Source organism: Cyphomyrmex costatus, unplaced genomic scaffold, assembly GCF_001594065.2.
Source record: "Cyphomyrmex costatus isolate MS0001 unplaced genomic scaffold, Ccosl1.0 scaffold392, whole genome shotgun sequence".
Lineage (NCBI taxonomy): Eukaryota > Metazoa > Arthropoda > Insecta > Hymenoptera > Formicidae > Cyphomyrmex > Cyphomyrmex costatus.
This window is the reverse complement of record NW_017278121.1, coordinates 122,086-146,406: the sequence shown is the minus strand read 5'-3', so window position 1 is coordinate 146,406 and position 24,321 is coordinate 122,086.

Genomic DNA, 24,321 nt, shown 5'->3' with positions numbered 1-24,321 from the left:
CGTCCGTCCCTTCATCCATCCATCCATCCGTTTCCGAACGGAGCAGAACTCGGCTAACGTATTCTGCCGTCCGCCCACGTGACGCCACTGGATCCCGGTTGTCGCGCACGTGGGTAACGCCGTTTAGAGTGGCGTGGCACGAGTAATCGAGTTTCGGGGGCTCACGCGCCGCGATCCGTTTGCCAGCCGGACCGAACCATCCCAACCTGCCGCCCCCCCAGCCCCTTCCGGGACTACCGTTTGCACGCTCTCTCTCCCGCAGCATCCCCCGCAGCTTGCCCCCGACGTGACCTCGGTTGAGCGATCAGTCGGCTGATTGGCGGCGCGGCGAAATGAACGAAACGAATACGTAGCGTCCCCTTCGCACCCCCGACCTACCCCCGGCCGAGCCGCGTACAGCCCCCGCACGTACGGCGTACACGAATGCGCTAAACTGATCGCACCGTATAGAATGCGCGAGCGGACCTATATTTGCGGTTGTATATAGCCGCCACTTTACAGGGTGTTTTGGACGAGCGTTGGAAGTGATGTGTGCGTAAAGAGCGATTCAGAGATCACCGCGCGCTTTCTCGAAATTGTAGGTGACGGAGAGGATGAATCGAGGTGAATAATATTTACGTCTCTCTCAATGTTGAAACACCGATATCCGTAAATTCATTGAGAATTTGTGTAGGAAAGAACGATTTTGCTAAAGTATCTAAAAATTTTGCCGAAAATAATTTTGTTGGATCGTCAAGATAATTATGTAGGATGGTCAAACTGATTACTGGTATGTGTGTTAAAACTTTTTACAGCATTGTTCATAATGTTCTGACGTAATTATTTTGATGACCCAACATCAAATGATAGCACAACAATTTTTAGAGTTGCTTTAGTAAAACTGTTTTTTTTAAACGTTAGTTTGAATGAAATTTCAATTTATAGTTTCACAAAGAATGAATTAAAGAAATTTAACAAAATACGCGCTATTAAAAAAAGATGGTACATAAGACAGTCATCTTTTCTACAAGTGATTTTTTGTCAGAAAAATTATAGTATCATTAGAAAATACTCGAAAAAATTTCAATATGTATAATTTACAATTAATTATGGATGATAATTCTCCACTTGAATTAACAATTAGAAGAATGTTTACATGATAAATAACGAGAGAAATAGTTAATACATATAAACTATTGTATATTGAATAAACTAGTATAATGAGTGCGCTACATTAGTAGTTCTATACTGTCATGGTTGTGCTGAAGGCAAATATGAAAAATTAAAGGCGCTTTACGATGCGGTACGCGGACAAATTATGATTGCTCATAAAGTGCGGTGATGAAAGGATCGGCGCGGTAGGCGTGACTATATAGGAACTAGCCCTGCATTCTTAATTATCATGTTGGTCCTTCTTTCGAATCCTTCGAAAATAAGTCTAAATTATTTACAAGTAATTCTCTTGAAGAAGATAAAAAGTAATAAGCGCAATAAAAAAATAATAATCACGTTAAAATATAATCTGGACTACTTCTAGTGGCACGAAAAGCATATCAAGGATTGAAATAAATGACGTCTTATAAGATACCAGAACAAAATAAACGGAATTGATTAGAATATTTTTATTTGTTGCTAAAAAGAAAAAAATTCGTTGCTTTGTAAGTTTTTTTAAAAAATATTTCGTTAAAATTTACTAATTTGTTGCTCATAAAGTATACTACACTGTTAAATATTAAGACGCAAGAGTAATTTAATCTCTTGAGTCAGTAACATTTCATTTTTAACTTTCGTGTGTCTCAAAATGTAAATCAATCAAACTATTTCTGTGGTTGAATTACTTTGTGTTGTTGTTTCAAATTAAACACTCAAATTAAACAATAAATGACCTAAATTTAAGTTAAATTTAATGTCTTTTTTAGTTAAATTTATTTCTATTGTTTTATAATTAAGTTAACGACTGCGTTAAGTAGAAACAGTGACGACCTATAGAAATGATTTAAAAATAAATCAAATTAAGAATAATTTGACATTGTATGATTTTAATACTACAAATTAATGTAAAAAGTGATTATATATGTATGATTATTTTTGCGTGTAAAAATAACACATTATATATCGTACACAGAAATGAGTTTATACTTTTAAATAATGTATAATACAGTGTCATTTTTACACTAATTATACACACACATATTGTAATTATTTCTCGCATATTCTGATTTGCATTGAACAATATAGTCCCGATGTCGTCTCTCTCGTTCGAGTTTTAATTTTTTGTATTTTACCGAACTGTTTTACACAACCGGCAATTTTGGATCGTCCTGTATAGGTGTCGGTACTCAGTTATATCGCGCACGCGGCGGAACGTTTGAACGTGGCGAACGGGGGGGGAGGCGGGGTGGCGGGGCTTCAGGGCCGTAGCCACGGGGAACGAGGCTAATTCAATGGATGCCTCCGACGCGGCTCGTGCCTCTCTATCTACGTATCCCACACCCTCTCTTTCCTCGCCCGCGACTCGACTCGTTGCGCGCACCGTCCCCGCTCGCTCGCCGTAATTAATGAACGGCTCGACGCTGCACGGCACAAACAACCCCGGCTGCCGTCACCCCGTCCCCTTTTTCGTTTGCCTGACTTCCAGCGCGGACGCGTAAGACGCGACAAAAGCGATACGGATACACTTGAGAAGAAGGTAGAAATAATCGAACCGAAGTCCATATTTCTAGATCGTGTTAAAAATACTTTTCTAATTGAGTGAGGTAATAAATAGAATGTTCTTTTTATTCTTTATCTCAAATCGTTTTTCACGCAGCGTGCCATTTACGATTAATTCTAAAATACTTTTGCGACAGCCAGTAGCACGATCGCATCTGATAACGATGTGCGTGACATTCTCGAAGCGCGTTGCACAGCCACGTACGTTTCATTCGCGTACGATACTTGTATAGGACGGTAGCGTGTGTTACGTTATATACGTGAACGTGCGAATACGTTCGCTTCTGAGAAGAGTAAAGAGAAAGGAATTAAGGGAGACAGATAGAGAACCTAGTTTATTATCGTTCTCATTATTTGGAATTTTTTAATAAATATAAAAAGATACAATTGCGTCTTTTTTATTTTATGTAGACTTACTTTTGGAATAAGTAATATAAAACAGAAGCCTCTTTAATACCAAATAAGTGTGAGTCGCCTGAAAGCATAAGTAAAAAACCGGGAAATTGGAGAACGCACATTTGGCGTCGTAACGAAATAAAAGGAAATTTTGTCCAAATGCAAAAGACTAATTCGAACTTATTATTACTCTGTATAAATGCATTCGACTAATTTTACTCCGTGCGTCTCGATTTGCCAAATATAGATAAACACTTACACATTTATGTAGTACATGTAATAATGACAAGTTATACATAAAAAAAATCTAGGCTAATAGTTAGAATTAGCCTTTTGTTTTTGAGCAAAATTTCCTGTTGACATTAAGCTGCTTATTCGGCAAACGGCAATATATATGTGTATATATAATATATATATATATATATAATATATATATATATTAGTAAAAGGGTAACTTTCCTGCAAAATCGTAATGCGAGCAGGAATTGGGATTGCAGAGCAGTGCATCGGGCAGCGCACGAGCAGGTCTGCGCGTCCCGGCTACTATCGAGATGCAACACGAAAGCCGGCTTCGCGCGCGCGACTTTTCTATCCGAAAATATTAATACGCGCCAGCGGAGCGTCGCATTGATACTCGCCAATGAGAAACGGCAGCATCGATTTTTATCCTCGTCCCACTTCTCTCCCTTCGAGTTCGTCGGGTCGCAGTTCGGATTCGAGGGAGCCAGACGCGAAATTCGATGCAGACGTGAAAAATTCTTATCTGGAAATAATAATTACAGCAAAGAATTATATAATGAAACTCTCAAATTTAAAAAATGATTGAAAAGAAGGTTAAATTTTTTAGTGAGAGAAGTAAATCTTGGTGCATAAAATAAAACGATTAAACAATTCAACATACACAATTTGAATTTGGTTCAATTTGTAACTATCCTCAGCAATTTTAAAATGTATTTAAAAAATGGTCTCGTATTCTGAATCTTTAAGTTGAATTCAAGTGTTAGTCACAGCAGTAATTACGTTGTATGCGTAACGATAGCGAGTGATAGCGAAATGATTTTAACTCTTCTGTCAATGCATGAGTACTCGGAATACTTATACACACAAAAAAAGTGTGTACTATACGCAAGTAATAATTATTTGTTTAAATAATTTCAAAATTTTATATTTTCAAATTTATTATAAGTTCATTACAAGTATCAAATTTATTCAAAATATATCCTAAGTTTAATATACTTTAGTCAAAATTATTAAATTTAAAAAATTCTACTTGCTTATTATACAAAGTCGCTTCTTTGAGTGTCAATCAATTTTATAATATTCATTAAAAAAAATACATTTTTATTTTGAGTACATAATTTTTAGTTTTTGACAAGTTTGTATAATAAGTACATTTTAAGATTATTATTAAAAGACATTCTCTTTATTAATGATAACCATTACTTAAAAGGAAGAAAAATACTTTTGTTAACGATAGACTGATATTTTTCTGTGTATATCGAATTTTAAACAGTAAAAATTTTAATACTTTTGTGCAAATTTCGTTATGATGCTTTAAATCCCTATGCTTTGAACAACAAGTTTGCACGGACTCTTCATCTCGTTTTCACTTTTATATTTTTAGCGAGAAGCACGATAGTGAAAAGGTGAAAAATTATGCAAAAATTATGCAAGGGCTACCGTTAAAGAACGAGAGTCTATTTTTAAAATCTTACAGTTTTCATTTTTTCTTGAGAGATTTAAGATTTGTTATAATTTATTATTATTTCTTTTTTTACATATAGTATATATTATGTGTTCCTTGCTTCAAAATATAACAGTGTTTCAGCGCCACTAGTGGCTTTTTCGTCTTGTAAAGGTCAATCAATAGCAAGCTTCTTAGAAAATTTAAAAAAATGGAGAGAGAGACGTGCAGTACTCAAGTCTGCACCTGAACAGATTTACTCGATTAAGCGCAAGTCGATTTATGGTTGTGACAAGTCAAAGCGAAAAAGCATTCGTCGTGCTCGTTTCATTTCGCCGAGCACGCTGAGCACGTTCCAAGCCTCATATCTTATTTAATTATGAATCACGGGACTAAATCGTGTTCGCGGATGCTCATTAAAGCGGCAAGACCATCGCGTGTATCAGACTGGCCGCATTAGCGACAAAGAATTCCCGAGACACCCGGTACTCTCGAAACGTATCTGATAACCGAGGCGCATTACGTTTCCAACGTGTATCGCGTCGCGCGAATGCTTGTGCGAGTAGTAGCAGCCAGCTAGTACTTAGAGACTGGAGAGATGGAATAAAATCGTAAAGCCTGATTCAAACGAGACGCTATTTCCTATATTTGATCTTCTGTACTTTGCGAAAATATTCTCACGCAACATACTTTTTAATAATATATGACTCTAATCAATATTTATACATTTTACATTATACTCGTTAATAATTTTTGTTTAATTTTTTTTACTAAGGGAGACATCAAAGAGTCATTTAAAGAAGAATATGCTTTGTTTTTATTTTTACTTTTTTATCTCTTGGAAAAATTAATAAATTCATCACATCAGTAAATAAATAAATATAGTAAATAGAGAGTTTTTTCACACACATACACTAAAATCAAACAAATTTAAAAAGATAAATTTTCAAAAAACAGAAACATCTTCAAACTGTCTATTGTATAAATACGGTAATTTTTTTAGTATACATATATAATATGTATAAGAACAATGTTTCAAGCTTTGAGTAACATTTTAGCGCCGTAACTCAAATTAAAAGATGCATGTATTTAGTTTTTATGAAAAACCTTTCAAATATTTGTTGATAATTAAAGAAACTATTAATTTATTTCAAATTGTCATCCTTGATTAAAATTTAGTAATGTTTTTAGTAATGATTTACTCTGTGTCTGACCATTCTTGCTTTTTTTATTATTTTCTCCTTTGTGCCTCCAGTTTTATAAAATAGTCTCGACTGAATTACAGTCAATCAATTACTTAATTGTGATCATACTTTTATATTAAGCCGATAATTTTAAGGAAAATCGAATATCAATTAGTAATCCATACAGAAAAAATAATGGAATATCTAAATTTAGTTTGATACAAATCTGAAAATAATTTTGGTAGATCATCAAAATAATTAAATAGAACAATTAAACGTGCTACAGTTTTAACAATCTAGCAACCGGCTTAAGCGTCTTATGTAATTATATCTAAATAAAATTATTTTTGCACATCTGTATCTATTAAAACATTGACATTTTAAAGAATAAGTGGATATTATTAATGCGTATTATTAATCATGCTGAATCTCATTTGCCTGGTTTTTGGATCTATTTTTATTTGATCTATTAAAATAGAGTTGTTACAAAACTGAAAATTAGAGAAATCAGGAAAATTGAAAGCTGTCAGTAAAAACAGAGAAAAAAAACCACGAAATTATCTGGAAAATTAATATTCTTAGCTTTAAAAAAGTTTAACTCTCAACTATAAGTGAGTGAGTTATTTGAATCTGTATATGAACATTTTAGTCGGTCACTATTCTTGTACAATTAATATTACAGAGCTGAAATGATTTATTTTTATCTGGATCTCTTTTACCATAAATATACGATTTTTGAAAGAAAAAACTGATTTTTGCTCTTTTCACAAATTGCAAAATGAGATAACTTGGATCCAGACATGTAAATTAAAACTCTAAAACGATCGAGACGTGTATTTGGAGATTAATGTACTTACTACATACATCACGTCTACGCAGTTTTCGGATACTTAACAATTAAAAATGCAAGCAGTGTCAGCAGCATTAATAGTAATTTACATTTTTAAATTGATCACTAAACAAAGTATTTATGGAATTGAAAAAAAAGAAGAAATTTTGTGGCAACCCTGTTAACTTTTGGACACTTCGGCAAAACGGTTCTTTTCTGCAGGAATGTATTGGACAATTCCATACAGTCTGAATCGGGCTTTAGAACCGCTGCCGGGGATCAGTACGGTCACGCTCGTGCAGCCGCACGTTCAAGCGTCGCGCGCTGCATGCTTGCGTAAGAGCCTCGCGAGGAAGGCGAAGGCAGCCAGCGAGCGTTTACGGGCGGCAATAACGTGGGGATATGTATAGCATTCGACGCAACGAGACCCGATATTTTCCAAGAAACCCGAAGGCGGGCGGGCTGCCTCCTCGCCTCCTGCATCGTAGGCAGCTCATTCGAGGGATTACGCGTGAAAATCGATCTCGCACGCGCCCGTGGAATGGCGTCGAAAAGCTGTTCGATTGCAAATAAAAGGAGGGAAGCCTCGGGAAAGAACTCCATGAATCTCGTAACGCTTTCAAAAATTCATCGCGATATATCGTTTCGAGTTAATCGATCGACGAATAAGTGTAATTTCATAAAATTGGACTCGCGCTATTTTGTTTTTTGTTCTCAAATTAAAGAGTGATTAATTAAACGTATACATATGTATGTTTACAATAATGTTTAAAATATATTTTTTAAGAAATATTAAAATCTTTTTAGGACCGTACAATTGATAAACAATAAACAAGAAGAAGGAAGCCAATAATGGTCAAAGCTGGATCACAATGCTTATTATTGGGTGTACAACTTTGCTTCCGCCGTTTTTATAGGTATAAATTTATACCTGTAAAAACGGCGGGAGCAAAGTTGTACACCCAATATAATTATGTTTGAATTTTATATACTGCGTATGTAGTCCCCCCGAAAATATTTTTTAAGAATTATCGTTACTTACTTTATTATAAACGAAATTCAATTCACTATATTACAACAGCCTATAAATCCGAATATAACACCTTTGTATTATATATCTCCCGAAAGGTGTTACGATTCGCCATATGTTACGCGACAAATGAATTTCCATGTGACGAGAAGCGATGTAATACCGCGTCCGTGGTACAAGTGTGCCGGATATATGTTCGCGTAAACGCGCGCGAAAGACGGAAGAGACTGGCTACGCGTGATAACACGTACACACGTCGCATGCCCGTGGCGCACATTCCGGACGCGAGATCGACGTGGCCGGGACACCGTGGGGAACCGGAGATATCGAGACTCGATATTCTGTTCAGAAAAAGAGAGAGGAATACATAGACAGATAGATAGAGGGAGAGAGAGAGAGAGAGAGAGAGAATGTAAAAGAAAAAGAAAGAGAGAAGAGCAGAGAGCCGTACGTGCCGTGTCGGTACGTCATGCACACGAAAGCCCTCCACGAAAGACCTTAGCGTCACCCTCGGCGGGTATAAAACGTACGTGCCTCTTGGCAAAGATCGCCGCGAAGTCATCTCTTTGCGTTTGCGGCGCCTTTCTTTTCACGTACTCGTAAAAGCGCCGAGTGTTATAGGACGACCTCTCGAAAAAAATAAGTTCGAACGCGGCGATTCATTAATTTTTACGAAATTCACGTGAGGAAAAAAAAACGTAAAGCCGTAATCACACTAGCGATTGCGCGATTGTGATTGAGGATTATTTCTCAACCAATCGGAACAAAGTAATCCGGTGACTGCTTTGCTCTGGTTGATTGAGAAATAATCCTCAATCGTCAATCACAATCGCGCTATCGCTAGTGTGATTACTGTTTATAGTGAAGCGCTGAGACGAGACAAGGAACGTCGTGTTCAACATGTGTATGTATATATATGTATTTTTCAGAAATTGTACGTTGTATTATTTAAATACGAAAATTGCAATTACTGCATTACTTCTGCGACGATATGACCGTGTGACTAATACATCTGTACTTATATTTGATATTTGACATGAAAATGTCACGTGGCAAGCGTACCGCGATCGCGCGATTCATAGAGTATTCATTGTACTCGTTATGGTCGTTCCATAAATCTTTGCACTTTCGGCATGCTGCTGCTTAATGGCGAAACACACAAAGCTTGTGAAACTAACGTATTCCATTATCTCTAGATTGCATAACATTGGCATTATACATCTCGCATTTTCTGCAAAGATAATTATTTTATCCTTTTTGATGACATTATTCCGCTTCTTAATCCGTTTCGAGAGTTAAAACTTAAATCACGTTGTAATAATAACTAAATCACAGTAGTCGTGTGAACATTAAAGATCTACTTTTAGAAAATCGCGAGTTCCAATATAATTTATTTTTATATTGATACAACTGCGTATAAATAAAAACAAATAAATCAAGTATCTAAAGATTCCACAACCAGAGAATTAAATTTAAATAAAAAGCAACGTAGGGCAAGCACAATATTACAGTTAATGTGCGTGTATTGACATTTTATTGACAAATTAAATACAAAATCAAATTGATGCGTAAAAATATAATTTATCACAATCTGAACGGTTTAAAAGCATATCACAGTTCAATTCCGAAATTACTAATTCAAGTAAGAAATTACTAGTCTGGACAGAGACGTATCTTATGAAGCCAACTGCCAAACTGTTAGGATTAATAGTTCTCCATAGACTATGTCAGGCGCTATCACACATCCAGTACTCGCTAGGATCGAGAAGGTCCGGCGATGACGAGGTCTGTCGATGTCAGGGGGATTGAGCTCTCGGAACTGCCGAGCTGTCGGAGAAGATGGAGGGTGAAAGGAGAGCGAGAGAGACGGAGGGAGAACGAACGTTCCTCATGACTTTTTCTTTATCGCGGCAGCGCCGCTCGTCGCTCGAGGTTTACGAGGTATAGGGCGGCTCTCTCGCTCGTGGGTATCGCCGCCGGGTTTCGGGGGCAGGGGACTAGTGCGGGCGGCGGTTATTAATAACGCCGCGATAAACCCGGGGTTAAGCCCCGCGGGGATGACGGCCTTTGGCAAAAAGCGGAGAGAGAGCTCGTCGCCCCCGCACCTTTATCCGCCCGTCTCCTTCCTCCGCTACCCCTTTCGTTCCTCCCTCACTCTCTCTTTCTCTCTCTCACCCTTTCCATCTATCTCTATCCATCTTTCTCTTTCGATGAGAGAACGCGAGGGCTTTAAGCCGAGGGTACGGTTGAGAAAGGAAGACGAAGGGGTAGAGGATGAAGAGGGTGGATGAAGTGGAGGAGTCTCGTCCGGACGTTTATCGAGGAGCGTATATCTCGGGAAAGGAAGCGAGGAGATCCTCTCTTTCCTTTGCCTCCTCCTTACCCTTTCTATCTCTCTGTCTCTATTTCTAACCATTTTTTCCAGCCGTCGCTACCCTGTGATCTTCCTCCACCCTCTTCTGTCCACCCTCGCTCTTATCCTTGCGTGAGGCAATGCTCAGATATGACTTGCTCAGACGTGAGGTAATGATCGGCGGAGTTTAAAAAGAATCGCCGGAATATCGAGAACAATAACTGACTTAATGTAACCAATTAATCTGCAAGTAGTTTAATCGCGTCTGTCGCGAAGTATTTTGGTATCTGGTAAAAAATATCTCCTACATTTACATTAATCTTAATTTTTTAATCCATATCGAAGATATTCTTAGGATTTTCTAATAAAGTACTGAATTAGAAGCTTCTCTTTTCCTTTCTTTCAAGAAGAAAGAGTATTTTTTTATTTATCTATGTTTAATCTTTATAATCAATGTTTATGTTTATCGTACACTATTTATTACTACTTATATTAATTGTTATAGGATATTATTGTAATATATAACATTTCTTAAAAATATCTATATTTGATAATATTTAAATTCACTTCACAATGAGTAAAAAAAAAAAATAACAAAGATTACTTAATTTCATTCTTTTTGTCAAGTTATATTTTATATAAGACATCGATTAATGTTGTTTATATTGTAAATAAATAGAAAACTAAAAATAATCTTCTCTCAACGTTATATTTAATAAAATCCATCAGAAATACAAACTGATTATGACTTTACGTTACGCATATAAATTATTGATTATTTTCGCTTAGGCGTTTCCTTCTCTTTTTGCAAAATCGGGCGACGTAAACATCGATACTGATATTCATGTCAAACAGACGTCGAACGGCTGATCTGTTGGGACGACTATAAATGAGATGCCGCGCCGTACTACTCACCGAGCATTATTCATAATATGACGCAGCTGCGTTTCCTTCGCGCACTGCCGATGCCGGGCCGCGCGCGTTATACCCCGTTAAGTTTCCTGAGGGTTGTGCGGAATAACGAAGAACTCGGCGCGCGCGTGTGGATGTCTCGAGAAGCGGAGATTACTCGAGGGAAAAGCAAACAGACGTGTCTTCCGCGTCCTTTCCGCCTCGAGTATAAAACAAAGACCCGCACCTCCCGTCCGAGTCTCGCGGACCTTAAACTTTGTTTAACTTGCCGGAGAATAAACATACCGCGTTGATTAATTGTTCCGTGCGATCGCAAGTATATCAAAAAGTGATTAGAGCGAACCTAGAAGAAACAAGCCGAGTCTATGACTCTTCGATAAGTTCCTTTTTTAAGTACAGAGTTAAAGGACGCATCTCTGAAACGACGGGATTGCCACAAAGCTGGAAATCTATGGGGTAAAACTATGGAAGTTTTTAGGTTGAGGAATTTGTGATAACCCAGATATATCAATGTTTCTCTCCTACGAGAAGTGAATATCTGTTGAACGAAATCATGTGACTTGAAATAAATAGTCAAACGAATCGACGAGGATTGAAGGAAGACGCAGTAGACGAATAGTTTGGCAGTTTTTGCAAAGGCCGCAATTATGTAGACGAGATGAAACGTGTCGCTTTTTTTTAACGAGCGTAAGCGGTTGGAAGTAAATCGCGAGAACCAGCCGCCTCAACGAAGTCGTCCCCTGGCATTCGCGTTTAATTGAATAAAATGACGAGCCTCGACTCCCGAGCCGTGATTATTAATGCGGCTGTCCGCTTGCTTTTCACACCAACAACCGCGGAAAGTAATGTCAACTTTTTTTTCATTTCCCGTCAAGTGATTCGCCTCATCTTTGTACACGCGTACTCTACGCGTGTAGACGCTAACTCGCAATTTGTTACACCCTTTGAATGAGGGAGAGTCTACAAAAAATTTCTGCGCTTCCAGCAGACTTTGGAGACCAGCAAGAAATTTTTCGATGATTTAACACCCGTACGAAGTTGGCTCCCTTTTGAAAAAATAATTTAAAAAATCATTTTAGAGGGCTAATTTCATCCTAGCCCTCCAATCAAGATCAAACAAGATTTAATTTATAAGACTAATTTCAATCGATAGATTTTCGTTCGCACATTTCGCAACAAGTCGATTTTTCGTTTACACACCTTTAGTTACAAAGCTAGTAAGGATAATTAATATTTTGAGGACGGTCAACTCAGGTAGACAGATTTAAATCACGTTTACTAAACTCACCATGATAGATAATTATAGTGATTTTGAGTACAGCAAATGCGATTTGAACCTATCTACCTGAGTCAACCGTTCTCAAAATTTTAATTGTTTATAACCGTTTAACTTAAAGGTTCGCAGACGAAAAATGGATTCGGAATGTTTAAACGAAAACCTATCGATTCATGCCATTTCGAATATACATATAGTATTTGAATCCATCTATCTGAGTCGATTGTCCTCGAAACTTTAATTGTTAATAACTTTTTAACTAGAGGTGTGCAAACGAAAATCTATCAATTGGTGTTATTTCAATCTCGTTTCTTTATAGAATTCGAGCCGATATTTTGCAGTGTGAAGTTATCCTCCGACATTTATTTGTTCATAACTGTTTAACTAAATGTGCGCAAACGAAAAATCGACTTGTTTCAAAATCCATCGATTGAGACTAGTTAAATCTAACTTGCTCGTGATTGGGGAGTTAGTATAAAATTTGCTCCTTTAAAATTGTTTTCTTTTAATAACTTTTTTATCAGGAATGTGCGAACCAAACTCGAAATGTGCAAACGATGAGCAATTGAATGTTAACTTTTTGAAAAGTTATGGGGTCAACTTAACATAACTTATAAAATTTATTAAATTTTCTAGAAAAAATTAAAATTTTGGTTTGAAAGAAGTTTGATATTCACACATCACGTTTTGATTTTCTTTCAAATAAGAAAAACAATTAAATGCAAGCAGTGTCAGCAACATCAACAGTAATTTACATTGCTATGTTAAATTACTTTTGATAAAGTATTTAACGTTTCCAAATTAGGATAAAAGTACAAAAAATTTCAAAACATTGAAAGTCAGGGAGAGCCATGAAATTTTGTTTGGTAATCAGAGAAAAGTTATGGAATTTTAGGACGAAGAATTTGTGGCAACTCTGATTATAGCAATTATTTGAATTTCTTTATACTTCACTTTTAAAAATTAATGAAAGTTTATTAAATATTTAAGAGATAATTATTTTATACTTTTTGGATACAGTTGCACTACCGAAATCGCGCCCATCCAATGAAACGCAAACCATCACTCTTCACTCATGCCACTACGAAAATTGCGCTACGCGATGGATGAATTTCAGCCACGTTGAAAGACAGAGACTACCGATGTGAGCGAACGAGATGGCGACTAGATAGTCAAGTGGAAGCTCCGGTGAGCTAATTAATTAATTACTGAGACTCGCTGCTGTGGTTAGCCGAAGGGTACAGCTGCGTTTTCTGACCCATTTGCCCACCCTACAACAATTCCGTTCTAAAGTTCGCCTGTTTACATCACCGAAATTTTCTCAAAAAGCACATCACACAAAAACGATATAGAGTTCTTTCAAAGTCAAATTGTTTCGTGAAGTTCCAATTAATAAAAAGTGTTATATTTATAATGAAAGAAACTTTCTACACATAAATTCCGGTCTTTTAGAAATTAAACGTAATTCTAATGCACGCTTTCCTCGGAATGTTCTCTCCGGTCTCGCACGTGTGCATCCCGGACGCACGATCTCTCCCTTCAATTTACACGCTACAATTATTTCCCCCAGCCGCACCCCGGCCCTTCGTTTCAGCGACCGCTGTGTGAGGGCTCGGCGTGCCTTCGAAAACGCGCGGCTCACACCGGCTACGATTACCCCGGCTAATGCCCTAATCTCCTAATTTCCAGCCGTTTACCGCGCGACCGTATGCCACCCTTAATTAGCATAATTCAGGGATGGCGTCGCGATCGGAACGGACTCCTGCGGAATTAAAATGGGCCAGCGGAAAAACGCGCTTCCTGATCCTCTAGGAGTTTCTTCGCTTCGCTAAGAACTTTAATGCTCGTTCTTTGTTTACAAGACGAGGATGAGGTCGACGCGGGAAACGGATGAAATGCGCGCGCTGTTAAAAGTTTTCTCCCTTACTCTTATCATCGATCCACATCGTTAGGAATTTTAATATTTGCTCTCTCAGCGGAGGAGCCTTTTGAAATTCTTAGACGTAAGATCGAAGAGATTTTTTTCATCGCTATATTTTATGTTCAATCATTATACTCGCTTAGAGAAAGGATAAAAAAAAGTTGCATTATTCCGGGAATAGCCGTCTAGGGTGATTTTTGCATTCCAACAAAAAAATAACGACTCAATAATAATAATTTATCTATTGAGAAAGTCCGCGTACTTCATATTTTTATTTCCCCTTTCTTTTTTTAGAAAACATTGAGTAAATCTATATATAATGTTTTTAAATACTATACAGAAAGGTTTTACTGAAGTATCCACATAAAAATTTAGCTGAAAAAAATTTATTGAAATATCAAAATAATTTATGAGACTTTGAAACTGTTTGCTAAGAATGTTAAAAATGCTTGCAGCATCGCTTATCATATTTGAGATACCTTAAACAATTATTTTCATAATCCAATCAAATTATTTTCAGATCTGTATTTAAATAAAATTTTTAACACTTTAACAAAATCGTTCTTTCCATGTATAATTAATAATAATAAATTTTTTTCATGTGTAGAATAATCAACGATACACTATATGTAATTAACAACTGTGATTTTTAATTAAGATATAAAAAATATCCTGGGTGATTGTTTACGCAAAAGAATTAGTGACTATTCCCGAGTTAATTTAAAGGAAGATAGTCGAGAAAGGGGAAAAGGGGCTTAGGAATACTTGTGAGATGATGAGATAGAGAAGTCACGCCGAATTTTTATTGCGTCGGCTCGTCAATCGAATCCCCGACACCTGCTGCAAATTTGATCAATGTAGGCAATTTCGTTTCAATTTTATAACGGCGCACTCATTCCGATTTCGAATCGTTCGCGGCGCTCTGATACATTCGCTTGATTGTTTTAAAACATCCGCGGTTAACCGTTACTCCGGCGCATCGATAAATAAAAAAAAGGGAGACGAGAGGAAAAAAAAACAAAACATACGATCAATTACGATTTACGGTTTAATTTGTAGCTTCATGTCGATCTCTCGCCTGCGGTGTACCGTAACTTTTCCGGTGACAAACAGTCTTTTTTTTTTATAAGCATATCGTATACATATCGTTTTTCAAGTGACTGCTCGACGTCAGATTAAGAACATTAATCTCTCCAAGTTTTGATCTTTCATGTATTAACGACGTTCTGTACACTCCAAGAAAAAGAAATCGTGGTAAAACAATTGTTATATTTATAATTAATCGATAAATGGCTGAATAAGTTATTTTACGGTTATTGCAACTATAAAATAGTTTATTCAACTATTACGTAATTAATTTTACATATAAAACTTGTTTAATTGTCACCTTTATAATTGTCATCTACGTGTTTTTTTTAATATAAAGAAGAAAGACAAAAGTTGCATTAATAACATCCTTATAATTCAAATAATTACATCATAATATTTGAAATTCTGGTTTTCTTACTTCTATAAATTATCACTTATTTTATCGTCATGAATGTCTCTCAAGAGCATCAAATCTTTCCAGTTTTATCGATTAATTGCAAATATTTGATTTTCCATGTTAACCAATACTGTGATTAATTACTTGATTTTTTAATGATTACCGTCAGCTTATTAGGAACGAATAAAAAAATGGACTCCCTCTGAAACTAGAAAGGGAAACAGCATCTTACATTACAGCGACCGTCAAAATTTTATTTTTCCTTTCTTTCTACGTATAAATGTTTATTAGATACTTCGGTTATCGATATGAATATCTCTTAAATAAAATATCAAAATCTTTTCGGTTTTATCAATAACCGATTAATTACAAATATTTGACCGTCCATGTTAATCATGACTGCCGTTAATTACTTGATTTTTTTAATGATTACCATCAGCTTATTAGGAACAAATAACAAATTTCCTCGCTAAAAATCAGAACAATGTATAGGAATGCCCGAATTTTGTTTCTTTTCTTCTATAAATACTCATTATATATTTTGTCATTGATATGAATATCGTTTGAAATCATCATACCTTTTCCGTTTTTTCAATAACCTATTAATTACAAATATTTGATTTTCCATGTTAATCACGATTGCAATTAATTACAATAATTTATTATTATTGTATTAATTATTATTAGCTTATTAGGAACGAATAAAAAATGAATTTTCTGCCTATAGAAGCCGGAAAGCGCGTAGAAGGGAAACGTCATCTTACATGCGGCGACTGTTCGATCACAGTCTTTCTAATTTCCCCCGCTAACGCGAAATTGTTCGATTCGGGAACTACCGAGACGTGTCCGGCCGTGGCTAACAAAGGTCCGCCGCATCGTTTCGTCCGTGCCGCGCGGCCTCGGGATGTGTTCTCCCTCGCTCCGTTCGTCATGCGACTCTCTCTCTCTCTCTCTCTCTCTATCGGCGATATCGCCGTCCGGAAAGCCGAGCTTGTGCGCGCTCGCGCGCGGGTACTACGTGCTCGTGGAAAAGTCTCTCACACCAACACGACGCTCACGTTGTGGGGGTTGCGTCCCTGGTGGCGTCATTACGAGGGGCGTCGCGTTTAGAGCGTCGACGTTGGGCGGCAGGCGATCCGTACGACGACGACGACGACGACGACGAGGACGAGGACGACGACTACTACGACTACGACTACTCGGGCGAGCTTGATGGCGCGGTCTCTGCGCGCAACAGTAGTCGGGGGGATAGAAGTGAACGGGTAGCCGAAGCAAGGGAAGACCGAAAGAGCTCCGAGCACGCTCGTCTCGCGCGCGCCAAGCTGTGCGGTATCGTGCCACGCCTGCGGCACGGCCGCGCGCCACTCGACGCGGGAGGGCGAACCGAGTACGGAGGTGGTAGGTAATCACCCGGCGGCTCGCGTTATAGCGTCGTTACGCCGCAGCGCCGCTATCGTCGTCTCCTCCCACCCCCTTGCCGCTCCGCCACTCTTCCCACTGTGTCCTCTGCCGGTTTCTCGTACCGTTTTCTCCCTCTCTCTCTCTCACGATTCTCCGTTCATCTCTCAGAGCTCGTTCGCTTCGGTCCTCTCGCCCACCACCACCGCCGCACCTCTCGTACTCTCGTCTCTCGTTTCTCTTACTACCACTTCGACCTAGCCTCTTCCGCAGCGACGACGGCAGCGGTAGCAGCTCGAGTCTCGTACCGCGGGCGACGTGGCTGCCTTTCATATACCGGTATACGGAATACGGTTATCCCCCTATCTCTTCTACCCCTTGGCCGCGTCTCCGCGCCATCCAGCGTCCTATCGCCTCCGACATCCAACACTCCCGGCACCATCGCCTTCTCACCCTTCTGTCGGTACTCCCGCGCGCCATGCCGTCGCCTTCGCCACCGTCGAGGCCGAGTTTAATTATTTCATATCGCCGTACACGGATCAACGCCGCCGCCGCCGTCGCCGTCACCGTCGCCGCTATACCGTCGCTACCAACCGCCCGCGGAATCCGACGTAAGCCGCCGACGACTTCTCGCTCTCTTCCTTCACCCTTCGCACGCCTCCGCGGACGCGACGTGACAGGGTGTCCTTCCTCCGCGTTTCATCCTCCTCTGTATCTCGGTTCACGCCACTCTTTCTCTTCCGGCGGATCGCGTTCGTCTCCGCTCGACCTTTCTCTCGACTCCCCTCTTCTATCTTCTATCCGCGTAACTTTTCCCCTCTTCCTTCCCCCCGCCCGCCCTTCCTCTCTTGCTTCCGCGCGCGGTTCCCGTTCGGTCCGTCACTTCGCAGTTGCTTTACGAGCCAGTAACTTTCCCGAACGGGGCGACTTCATTACTTCTCATTTCCTCCCGGCGCGCGCTTTTCCGCGGCCGCGCGTCCATCCGTTCTCTTCCTGCATTCGTTGTATACTATACCATTTTTCCATCTCACCGCGAAAACGCAGATTGTTTCGTAGATGCGATTTCGTTTGCCAGTCGTGTGGGCGAACGTCGAATGCTGACCTGTTTTTCAGTATTAGAGAGGGCTAAAAATATATTATTACGCGGAAATCAATGGACAAATGAAAAAAAAAACATGGCAGTGTAACATTTATTTCAAAAAGGTCAGCCGCAGACACACGAATCGTTTCATGTATTATTAAGGACGAATCAAAAAAAATATTATGCATTCTGTCTTCTATTTTTTTGTGATGAAAATAAATTTAATCGCGCTTACGATTAAATAGCGACATCGCACATTGATAAAACATGGAACAACTGTTATTTTCACTTATGAAATGTATACTTTTTAATTTATATTATATTAAAATACGTTACTCTGCAGAATATCATCGATATTCTTACTGTGTTATTGTAGAAAACTTGTATATAAATATATGATACAATTGTAATAATTGTAATTAAAAGTAAATATTATATATTGTAAGAGTATATATAGATAATATATATTATAAACTGTAAATTAAATATTTTTTTACACAGACGAAGTTTCATTCTTAAATTTTGTATTTTTGCGAAATAAATAAAGACAAAATTCCATTCTCAAAATATTTGATCGATTATTGAAAAAAGATGTTGAAAAAAATCTCAAATTTTTCCAAATTTTTTAAAAGCTTAAACCAGTAAAACAACTTCAGCTGGATAAAAAAAGATCCAGATTGTAGACGGAGGATTAAAACTGTCTTTTTTATACTCTACAATAACATTAAACGTTAAAAGGAAAGCAGAAAATAAATTAACATCTCCGAATTAACACCATCCCCTAATGACAAAAATGTAACGACAGTCTGAATTTTTGCATGCTCGTGAAATCTGTGCCGACAGATTACAACGTAATTCGGGGAAACTTAAGAAGAGCTTTGTAAGTGAGGTGACACGCCGAGAAACAGTGGACGAGCAAACACGAAGCCGGGAAGTTTCCGGGGAGTTAAAGAGGAGAGATCGATGTCTTGTGACGTCGTCGCGTTTCGTTGTCGTCATCGTAAAACTTCTTTGACGTCCCGCGACGATAAAAGCCGCGCGCGGACATCGACGGCGCGGGTGCTGTCGCGGCGATGACAAACTACGAGAACGGCGCGGCGGTGGTATCGCTTAACGTTCCGCGGGCGATTAATAAACGTTATTACTGCCGTCGCGCGTCCCACACTGCTACGTCCACCTACACTGACGTTGCCGACGTCGCTTTTAAAGCGCGCCGTAAACGTGCCGCACATAAATAACTTTGATATTCGCGTCGGCCGATCTTGCATCTTTTTTCCACTTTTCCCTTTTCTTTCTTTTGTTTTTTTTTTAATTGAGTTACCCCATCTTCAGCTGCCACGCGTCGTTTATCTCACATGGAAATGCGTATGAGATGAGAAACGAGGGAGGTGACTTTTTTTTTGCTTAATTAATTGCCATCTTTGCTTTTCCACGAAAAGAATGATTTTGCTGAAGTACTTAAAAATTAAGCTAGATACAGATTTAAAATTAATTTTGTTAAACCATCGAAATAATTAGAATGCTTAACACTATAGATAACCGACGTTTCTTACTTATTATAAAAGAACCAAGCAAATAAATTGATATAAAGGTTTAAAAAAGTGATGAAAAATTAAATGTTTTTTTAGTATATAGGATATAATTATTGAGCAAAATTTTAGATTAAAAGAATTCCTAATAATCGTTCGATTTTTCTACGAGGAAAGAACGTTTTGTTGAAATATTTGAACAATTTAGCTAAGATCTATGATTTTATTGGACCATCAAAATAATTATGTAAGAAATGCAAGCACGACAAACAGTTCTGCAAAAGTTTTGATATTCTAGAGACCAACTTGAGCATCTCATATACTATAATTATTTTGATAAATCAACAAAATTATATATTTTTTCAGATCTATATCTAGTCAATTTTTTACATTTCAACAAAACGTTCTTTTTATGTATATAATTAAGCATGAGAATGCAAAAAATGTTGCTATTCTAGCAATCAACCTGAGTGACGTATAATGTATAATTATTTTAACAGCTCAAAATTACCTTCAGTTCTGCATCCCGCTAAATTTTTAGAGACTTCAGCAAGACTGTCCTTCCCGTGTGTTTTTACATAAAACAGGAATGAGTCCGACTTGAGAAACGTCTATAGTTTCTTTTTATATAAATGCTGCGAGCGCAAAAGAGTCGCCTAGCGAAATGGCGCGGAGCTGGAACTTAAATCGTAATGATCATCTCGCTACGCTTTCCACTCCTTCGATAAGGAAGTAGTACCCCCGGCGCGCACAAAGAGCTCTCGGGAATAGCTCTGAATATTTAAACGAAGACCGTCCACTCGCGAGCGGCCAAGGACACACTCGAATTTCTCGCACGAGCGCTCCCTCGCATGCTCTCATGCGTGTATGGCACGCAGGCGAGAGCACGCGTATGCGAAATCGCGCCTCGGAGCACGTGTATTATATTCGCTCGAGAAGCGGCAAGAGTCAGGGATAAGGGAGAAATGGCGAGGAAGGGCGGGGACCGATCATGCGACATGACGAGAGGGTGCGAGCGACAAGATTCTGCGACCGAGAACATTGTCCCCCGCGCGAGCTTTCGACCTGTCTCTAAAGAAGGGTGGCTTAGCTTCCCCTCGTTAAACACAACGCGTTTCTACAAGGGATTGTCTCCCATCCTTCAATACGTAATTAATATATATATAAATTACGTGTATATTAATATATATAGTAATTTATATATGTATATACATTAAAGTGTATTAATATGTGTGTATATACATCGTAAAAAATAAAATGTTAATTTTAACTCAAAGACGTTGAGTGGATTTTCTGAGACATGCAAAAATGTAAAAATTAACATTTTATTTTTTACAGTGTATATATGTATACATATATAATTAGTTTATAAATTTTATTGACAATTTGTATATATTTGCACGACTTTTTATCACATATTTGGATGAGAGAGACGGTCGTTAACTTTACTTACGCCATTCGCAATTCATATTATCAGTTACGCGGTTATCGACGCGAATTATTGCGATGTAGGGGCGGATGCACTGCAAAGTCACGAAAATATAAATTCTACTAGGACGAGGACATCCGCATCCGCAGGCTCGTTGACTAATTATCCCAATTACAGGCCGCGAATCGGAGTAATTAGTCGCGCGTGTTGCGTGCCGCGCGATCGATCGTCCAGGCTAATAACGGGGTAACCATTTATCAGTTCATAAATCCTCCCTGTATATAAACCGTAACCTGTGCCCCGTGTAGAAATTTACTAACTGAAAGTCACATATATAAATGGATGATACTTGTTATATATTTAAGTATGGATCGCGTGTACTAAATTATTGCAATCCAAGAGGAAATTTTAACTGTCAAGATTTATTAAGAGATAATGAACGTCGGACAGTATTACATTTTAAAATGGTGTCACCGTGTATAGTATAAAAGCACTCTAAGAATTGTATCTTTTCATTCATATGCAAACCCGATAAATTTATATGTATTTTAAGTGTTAATTACTTATATTAGATACCGTTCAAATAAGATTCTTCTGCGAATTTATCTATAGAATTCAAACATCTCAATGTCATTTTGTAGCATGGAAATGAGGAAAGAAGTATGTATTAATATTATTACTCTCCTATATATTCTTTCATTTCTAAAATATTTGAAATGATGTCACCGTGTGATAAAAGCACTCTCTAAGGAATGCATTTTTCCATTTATGTGCAAGTCTGATAAATATTTTCTATTTTAAGTATAATTACTTTACACTTACATTAGTCGCTAATAAGATTCTTGTACGAATTTGTCGAATAAAGAATTCAGACGTCTCAATGTCACTTTTACAACACAGAGATGAAGGATATGTATAGATATTATATATTCTTACTTTTCTATATTCTTTCTAAAATATAATCTTATTAAAGACGTCACACAATTTTACATCCGTATCTATGATATAATATAAATATACGATTTATATACGTGGTAATGTATTATAATGTGATCTTATACAAATATTTAAATATCAGATCAATACATAAATGTGTTATATTTCAGATACTAATACATATATCTTAAATTTGATCGGCAAACACGGATTTTTTCAATTGATTTATCATAAAACTGTAAATTTGATAAACATGGCGCGAAAATTTGATAAAGTATAAAAGATAAAAAATTTAAATAATGTCACAGAGATTCTCGAAGACGGAAAGGCAACTCGCGTCTATCAGGTGGCCTGTTATTGTTTCTGTAATGGCAGGAACACCATCCCTGGAGGCTGTAATGCCTCCTCGATGACGAGGCGACGAGCGCAGGTGCGCTGTACGAGCGACGGGATTTGCCTTCCCCGAGAGAAATCCCCCGTCCTCCCCCCCGCACGTTGGAGGGTCCTCTTTCGCGAGCTTAACGAGATGACACCGTTCCCAAGATCCTCGGAAAATCCCGAGCTGCGCAAGAACGTCGCCGGCGCTCAAATTTATTCATTCTCCTCGCCGTCGTCAACGTTGCACGCACAACGGTTCGTAACGAGCTTCGAAGATTTTACGTAACAATAGAGAAGACTGTAGATCTTAGGCACGAAGAGTAAAATTTAGAAAGCGAAAGAGAATTCTATATCAAACGATGAATGATATCAAACAGTTTTAATTAATTACTGCTATATGTTATTACTATAATAGTCAAACTGAAATGGTAATTGGAACATATAGATTCTGGTGACCTTGAGACTTTTCTTCATTTTTAACTGATGTCGTAGGGTTATTGAGGCTAGTATCTACTGATTGATAGAACCTTGGCCGTCAGTTAACAGTCGTAGCGTTGGTTTCGTTGTAACTGTTGGTGATCCTATATGGGTATGTATTTGAAATAAAGTTCAAGACTGATTATTAGTTCTTATTATTTCGATTAAAGTTTTGATTAAAAATAGGTAAATGACAGTCGAAACATCAAAAGAATATTATAAAATTGTTTTCAAGATTATTAATAATATTATTTTATTTTATCAATCTTTGAAAAATGAGGGTCTAGTAGACTCATGTTCGATGCGTAACATTTTTTCATGATAATAGCCAAGAATTATATAGTCTCTAATGATTTAGAATAATTTATGTTTCATAATCATATTTTTTACAATTTTGAACTTGACAACTTTTAAAAAATGAAACTAATAAAGATTTTAGTGAATATCAAGAAGCACATATTTTTTCAGCGTCAAATAATTAAGAAAATGTGATAAGAAACCGATACGGAAACGAGATACGTTTTTGTTTTTGAGGAAGACAACTACAATATATCGCTTTCTACAATCACAAAAATACGAACAAATCCGGCCGCCATTCGACTGGTGAATTGCTCACTTTGACGTTATGGCAAAAAGACGTTACAAGAAAATTTCACGTCTTAATTTCGAGGAAGCTCGCGTAGGATAAATTATCGAGCTTATAAATTATATACCTTTGGAAAAAGGACAGTGATCGATAACCTGCACGAAAGATTCTTCGAGAAATTGGCGCGATTGTCGTTAGAAGGTCGAACGGACAACGACAAGAAAGGGTTAAACTTACGAGAGGATGGCGGGGGATGCGCGAGGGGCGGTAGGAGGGAGAGGGCAGGGTCTTCATGGAGCGACGTTTAACAGCGTCGTAACCGGCTGGGATGATTACCTCACCAGCCAACGTAGGACTCTACCCTCTGCTCGTCGTCGGCGTCGCGACGCCCGTAAACGGAAGCCCCACGGCGGTGCTCCAACTCTCTCGCCTCCCTTCTCGCCCGCCTCCTCCCACCCAGTCCTCTCCGTCGTCGTGCGATGCATATCCAACCCTTTTAACCACCTGCCGGAGAAGCGGCAGCAATCTCGGGCGGCGAATGCGCAGCGCCCCGAAAATGTTAAAGGAGCCGCGGTAACGCTTCCGACTCTCAACTGAACAACCAGCCGAAGAATTCTCTCTGCTAAGACGATCCTTTGAAGTTCGAGGTATCGTTGGACTATATGTACAAGAATGGCAGAAGGAGGTATTCTCAGCTATGGGAATCTATCCGAAAGAATCTCCGGCGGAGATTTTCGCTCCATTT